A 7,259-nucleotide genomic window follows, 5' to 3' on the forward strand; every position below is an offset into this window, starting at 1 on the left:
TCAGCACACATTTATTAAATGCCTACCAAGTAGCAGGCACCATTCCAGACCCAGTGGTGAACCAATTAAGTTCCTGTCCTCATGAAGTCTACTTCTAGTAGGGGAGACAGACTACGCCTTACCACACACACACACACACACACACAGTGCTGACCAGCTTCAGTGCCAGGTCGCCCACAACTCTGGGCAGCAGCTATGGCTTTTCTTCATTTTCTACTCCTTCTGGCAAGCCAGCTTTCTAGATCTACGTCCACATCAGGCAAAAATGCAAACACTTTACTCTTGGCTTCTTCAGTACTACTTCTTCCCTTCTTCCTAACAATACTCTGCCCTATGGCATCAGCTTTTTTCTCTTTGCTACTAGCTGTCTCTTGCTGCCCTCACAGCAGAAAATGCATTCCATGGCCATTCCAACAATGACAGCTACCCTGGCTCCCAAAGGCCTGTGGTCCTTCAGCCACTCTCCCTTAAACAATCTCTCAAAATACTAGTTCTGTTTCATCTTTCTCAGGTAGAAGGAACAAAAGTCTTTTTAGATCTCTTCGCTCAGCTGTAAGTCATTAAAGAGGAGACCAATGGGGGAACAATTTGTTTCCTTAGAAAAACCCTTTTGTGACTTCCTAAGTTGCTTTATTGTCTTACAATTCCACATTTTTAGGCCAAGGGGAGCTGGAGCTCTTCATGTGACTACTGATTTCCCTTTAAGGTGATTAACTTAAGGCCTTATTTCTGTCAGCTCAATGGTTAAATGCAAATTGGTTAAATAATAAGTTTAATAATAGGAATCCCCAAACATTCAATATTCTGAACATGATACGGCTCTCTACTGTAGATCTAAGGTCTCCTTCCCCATGAAATGTAACACCCACGTAGGCTGACTGATCATCTGGAGGTTAACAAGTGAATGTTTGTTCAAGAGACTTTGCACACCCATAGGGTTACGAAGGTGACTCACGTTGTCTCTCTTCTACTTAATGATATAAGAGAAGTGACACAGACCAGTGCAAATTGCTCCCTGTGGATATTTCAGTGTGTACCTTAAAAAGAAAGTGAAATGAAGAAAAGGAGGAGTTCATCTTAACTCAAGAAAAAGACTAATACGAAAGAATCTGACAAAACATTCAGATTTTTAAAGTTGTGTCTGCTCAGGCATTAAGAGCTAATGGAAATTTGCAGCAGATGCTCCAATTTTCCCTGAACATTTATGTAAGTATCTCATTTTAAAGGCTGCATACATTTGGGGATAAGTACAGTAATGGCAGCTATAAAACAGATATGACAACATAAAATACGTCAGGAAACACCTGAAAAACCAGTTTAGGTCCACATGCAAAACCAATGCACAGGTTAATCTCATAAAAACGAGTCTCTGTTTAAAAAAAAAAAAAAAAGGTTAAACAGCTCATAATAAAGTATACACAGAGGGGAAGCTACTGTAAGTCCAACTCTTCCAATTTTCACAAAAATTTTACTTAGACCACTAATGCAGAAATACATATATGTATGATATGTATGTGCGTGTGTGACACACATACACATATATATGAGATTGCGTGTCAAGTGAAGTAAATCTGAACAAAAGAGATGAAATAAGGAGTACACACACAATGTCAGTGGCTCAATAGTGATGACAACATAAACTATGACAATCTGCATACTTTCCTTGGCCTCCAAGAGATCCATGTAAAACAATTACCTTGGTGATAGTGCAGTGGTAGGGTGGAGAGGATGAGAATAAAGTAAGAATGACTAATTCTGTAATTAAAGTTGAATGATGAGTACCTAGGAATTCACTGTTCTTTCTACTTATATAAATGTTTAACATTTTTCATAATAAAAAGGCTAAACAGCTCATAATAAAGTATACACAGAGGGCAAGTTACCTTATGGCCAACTCTTCAAATTTCTTGATTACTTAGAATCCCAGAAATTTTACTTAGACCACTAATGCAGAAATACAAATATGTGTGTGCATGTAACAAGCAAATTGTTACATGCAAGGCGCAAGGCAAAGTATCAGGAAAAATTTTATATTCTTAATACTTGTAGTTTAAAACTGAGTTGAATGGATAAGGCAAACATTTGGAAGTTAAAAAGTAACGGCGTTTAAACAATGCAATAGTACACAAGGTAAAATAAAAGGCAACAGTCAATGACTAAATCCCGAAAGAGACTGAAGAGTTCCTTTGGGCTAGCAAGGTAAGCAAAAGCTTCATGGAGAGGTTAAAATGTCCACTGGTTCCCAAAGGATGGGTAGCATGCCAGACATCATCCATTTGCCCTCCAGGCTCACTGTATCCTCCTTTCCATTCTGCTCTGTGTCAGAGGGATTACATCACTAGGCTCCCCTGCCCTCTGCTTTCTGGTTGAGGTCAGCCAATGAAGAACCATGACAGATCAGAGGGAGGTAGCAGAGTGAGATCAGAATATTCATTGTCCCGGTTCTCTATCTCTAAGTCACCTTGGATTGGCCATGTTCCTCAATAGATGGCTATTTCTTTCCAGGTAGGCTGCTCTCCAAGACCCTTCTTCTGATTCTGATACCTCTCCCTCTCCTAATGCTGCCAGCTCCAGATAACTGCATTATGCTGTGGTTTGCTTATTGAAGTCCAACACCTTTATTACTAATATCTTTGTAAATATACCTTCCTTGAATTATCCTCATTTCAACGTGCCATTTGCTTCCTTGGAATACTGCTGATACAAGTTGACACAAGGGTAGCAGTGACCAGAAAAGCAGCCATGACGTGACTATATTTTTAGAAGTGAGAATAAGCATGCTATCTGGGGGTGAGTGAAAAGATCAATATGGCTGAATATGAAAGTTCACGAGGAGGAAAGACGACGACAGGCATTAGCAAAACAGGAGATTTCTTGTTTGGAATGTTTAGACATAACAACATTAAATATATTAAATTGTTACAAATAAATAAGTAATAAACAAAAGTTTTATCCCAAACCAGAAAAGTTCTATAACCCTTTCCACCAACTCTCTCAAATCTTTCCTTGACAACAGTATTCCACAGGCAAACGCTTCTAATTAATATCTTTCTCACAAAAAGTTAGGAGCCAAATTATTTCCGTTGTCTTCATTTCCTTATAATTTGCTATTTGGTGATTTGTGTATCTAATTAGTTCCTTAGAGTTACAGTAGTATGGTTATCATGAGTAAAATCAAGGTGAACAATCTATCTGGGCCTGGAGAAAAGGCTATAATTTTCTGTGTATATATGAAGAACAGTACAACACAATACAAAAGAACCTTCTCCTTCAGAACAAGAATTTTTTTCCAAAATGAAAAAAAAAAAAAAAATTGTGCTATAGAAGTAAAGGCCAATAAATTCCCCATTCTTCCAGATTATTGTAATTCTAAAATATGACACATTTATTTTGCTCCAGCCAAAAGGCGGCAGGGGGCATACGCTCAAGGGTCCCTCCCCTAAAGTGCCCTCAATTAGCTGTGTGACCTTAGGCAAGTCACTGTCTCTGTGAGTTTTAGATTGCTCCGATGTAAAACAAGAGGGTGAAGCTAGATGAACTTTCAGGTCCCTGAATTATAAACTGTCTATAAAGTTACCTGGAAACTGCTTACACATTATTTATAGATTTAACTCACTATATTGGCTATAATTTATCTGATTTAAAATCTTCTGAGTCCAAGGTAATTATTAATTACCACTAAGAAAAAAATGAGTATAAATATCACAAGTATACGGAGTTTCATAGTCTAGAGTTTCTTAGTTGGCACATAGCCTGAGAGAATATTCTAATTTGGCAGCTGCAATGAAGACATAAGGTCTAACTAACATTAACCAATATTCAGATTTACTATCATTTATTGAGCACCTATAATGTGCCAACCAGAGTGCTGGAGACTACAAAAATGACTGAGGAAATCCTCGCCCATGAGGTGCAAGTCTAGGGAGTAATGCCTCTGTAGATTTTGTGTAATACTCAAATTTTGTGGTTTTTTTTTTTGCAGATGAGGAACCTGAGACTCACAGACACAAAGTGGTAACTGGTTTAAGAACAGGAATCCAGGCCGATCTCATTCTAAAGCCATGCTTTCTCTAATACACCAATTTTCCTCTTAATTCTCAATGAGAATAAACATGTACAAAATATCAATACTGAAAAGAGTAACAGCTCCTTACAGCTAGGCTCTATCAAACATGTTAGTGGTATCTGATCCTCGTAACTCTTTGGGACAGGCTAGGTGGGTTATACAATCTTATAAATAAGGAAACACTCAGTGTGGTTTAAGTGACTTACCCAAGGTTACATGGCTGTTAAGTGGCAGAGCCAGTGTCTTTCAAATCAATTCCTGAAATTAACACAGTCCCTTGGATCAATCTTCAAAATCCAGCTGTGGCCAAGAATGAAAGTATATAGTATCAAAACATTTCTCTTTCTTGGTGAAACAAAGTAACGACTTTTTTGGCAGTGAAAAATGTCTCAATATTCCATGTAAAAAGAAATTCAGAGGAATGTTCATGCAACCCCATTACGTAATGCAAATTTAAATAATTTATCTAACAAGCCGACTTGAGGGTTTTGCAAAAGTTAGGAAAAAATAGCTCTGGAAACTTCTCCCAATAACTGTGTATTTTGTTTTACCTCAGAATTGACGTACTGGACTCTACACGATTGCTTTTACTGACAACATTTTCTAATGAGAATGGAACAATAAATTGCACATTGCTATTTTAATCTAAACTAAAAACACAATCTAACGAGTGATTCTGCAAATTTTGCAAGCACAATAGGCAGAAAAACAGCGTAAAAAGATATGACACAGTGGTGTGACCTATATATCTTCTAATGCAGTTTCCTACTCTGGTCCTACATTTCTTTGCCACTGTTTCTTATACTGGCTAGAATAAATCTAAAAGATAAAAAAATGCTTATTCGTTTCACCTACAATGCAACTACCTTATCGATTACGGTTAAGTAAAATAGCTCACTGCCAGGGCAGAAAAAACATCTTTAGGGCTCCCCTGAAGTTAATTTTCAACGAGTTAGTGAGGTAAAAGAATGAAGGGCCAGGCTTTCTTTTAATCAATAACGCAACCCATACTCTGAGTGAGAGCAGAGTACTGGAGGAAGTGCAAACTCGAAGAGGTGATAAATCCAGTAATTGCCTGAGAAGAGCGATGCAGACTGATAGCAAATTACAGCCCACTGCAGAAACTTAAAAAGACCGCCTTGGGGTTGGGAAAGTGGCCTCCACCTTATTAATCATCCCGGCCTTCTACACAAACCATTCATTCCGATGCCCCCAGGTCTTAAGAGGTGGGAACTTTCCCTGATGGTCTCCGTGATCTCTGGAGATATCATTCTATCTCCAGAGGACGGTAATAAATGCAGAAGACCAGGACTGCGTTTCCGTACTAGCTTTTTCTACATCACGCACTGGCTAAAGGACTGAGGTGATGGGTGGGGAATGAGGGGGCTTAGAAAATTAATCAAAAGATGCTGTGAGAACATCGCTGCTGGGTCCATCCCGGCTGGCCTAAACGATCTCACGTCCGCATAAGGAAGCAACGCCTGCGGGCGGGCCTGCAGGCGGGCCGGGCTGGTGACAGTATGCGGGGAGCAGCGGGTTCCCCCCACCCCCAGCTGCAGGGCAAGCCCGGAGTCTCCGCAGGCCTTGCTGCACAGAAGACAGAACCGGGACACGGAACTTGGGGCTTGTGGCTAGCACCGGGAGGGGCTCGGCCGGCTGAGGAGGAAGCGAGCGCCGGCAGAGGCCTGAGGGGAGGATGCACATGGCCGGCGGCGGCGCTAACAGCGGGCGGAGGGGCGGCCCCGGGGCGCGGTACCTGCGGTCAGGCGGCGGCTGCTGCTTCCGCGAGCCTCGTTTGGCCAGCCAGGACCCGGCCGTGCCCTCGCCCTCGTCCTTGCCCACCTCTCTCCCGGCTCTTTTCCCTCTTTTCCCCCGCTTTCCCCCTCCTCATCCGGAGCTCCAAAATGGCGGCGCTGGGGATGGATCACGTGAGCCGCCAGTGGGTCAGGTGACCCGAATGGCGGGCAGCGGGGGCGGGGCGAGGCTCAGGCCCCGCCCCCGGGCATCCCGGGCCGCTGAGGCTGGACCTGCGAGAGGGAGGCTTCCTAGCCGTCTTAGCCCCTTGCAAATCCCGGCTCTCAGGCGGGGTTCGGGCCCAGTTGTCTGGCTCTTACGGCCCCTTCCAGACGTCTAGGTTTAGAAGTCACCTTGTATTCACTTTGGCATCTCCCCATGTCGCCTAAATCCGCTCTGGGCTAGCCTTATCACCCCACTCACCCCGCAATTGGTTTTCAACAATGAGCATTGGTTTTTTTTTTTTTCTTTAGACTTGTGCTTCTAGATTTGTATTAGTTCTTTTGGTAGGACTGTACATTTTGAGGTGTTCTTGGCTAAAATATAGAGGTCCTAGCCAGATTCGCAGCTTGGCTTTAAGGGGCGCCTGTTAAGGACAAGGGCTGGGGCGGAAATCTCTTTGCTTGAGAGATTCAGAATTTTCAGGGTTTGTAGGACCAGACCCAGTAACACAACCTCAGCCCTCCGAGGGCACGATGGTGTTTGTCATTCGGATCTGTTTTATGAAAGATACTAGGGTGGTTCCCCTGCTAACAGTGAAAAACGGACTGAGTGAAGCTTTCCAGCCAATTTCACCAAAAATGCTGGATAGTGTTGCCGTATTAGGAACTACTCAGCGTGGTGCTTGGTTCTGGACTCCGGGTGAGCGGTGGACATGAGCAAGGAAGTAAAACTGAAGATTCTGGCCATTGTAATGGAATGGACTCGTTTGGTGAGATACCTCTTGGGGATCTATTCCAGATCTTTTAGAAGCCTTTACAGCTGGCTGGGCTGTCCACGGTCCTGGGAGGAAGAGCCAACAAAATTTAGAATCAGAAAGGCTGATAATTCCTGTTACTGTATTTCGGAATACAAATTCATCTGAATTTGGGGGTTAGGAAACCAGCAAAGTTAGAATTTTTATTTTTATTTTTTTGAAACAGAGTCTCACTCTCTCCCCAGGCTGGAGTGCAGTGGCGCAATCTCGGCTCACTGCAGCCTCTGCCTCCCAGGTTCAAGTGATTGTCCTGCCTCAGCCTCCCCAGTAGCTGGCACTACAGGGCGTGCCACCAGGCCCATCTAATTTTTTTGTTTCTTTTCTTTTTCTTTTTTTTTTTTTTGAGACGGAGTCTCACTCTGTCGCCCAGGCTGGAGTGCAGTGGTGAGATCTTGGCTCATCACAAGCTCCGCCTCCCGGGTT

At 42.7% G+C, this 7,259-nt stretch overlaps 1 protein-coding gene across 4 annotated transcripts in view; it reads right to left on the reverse strand.

The window, feature by feature from the left end:
- ZNF507 (zinc finger protein 507) overlaps positions 1–6,006 on the reverse strand; it is a 41,102-nt gene extending 35,096 nt beyond the window's left edge. For 2 of the 4 annotated variants that reach the window (XM_011995254.1, XM_011995252.1), the window contains exon 1: positions 5,823–6,006. The gene's annotated coding sequence lies outside the window, so the exon portion shown is untranslated. Of the gene's footprint in view, positions 1–4,272; positions 4,367–5,822 lie in introns of all 4 variants that reach the window. The other 2 variants (XM_011995253.1, XM_011995251.1) reach the window with 2 other exon arrangements.
- Positions 6,007–7,259: the final 1,253 nt, after the last annotated feature.

The sequence above is a fragment of the Mandrillus leucophaeus genome, unplaced genomic scaffold (genome assembly GCF_000951045.1).
Source record: "Mandrillus leucophaeus isolate KB7577 unplaced genomic scaffold, Mleu.le_1.0 Scaffold48, whole genome shotgun sequence".
Lineage (NCBI taxonomy): Eukaryota > Metazoa > Chordata > Mammalia > Primates > Cercopithecidae > Mandrillus > Mandrillus leucophaeus.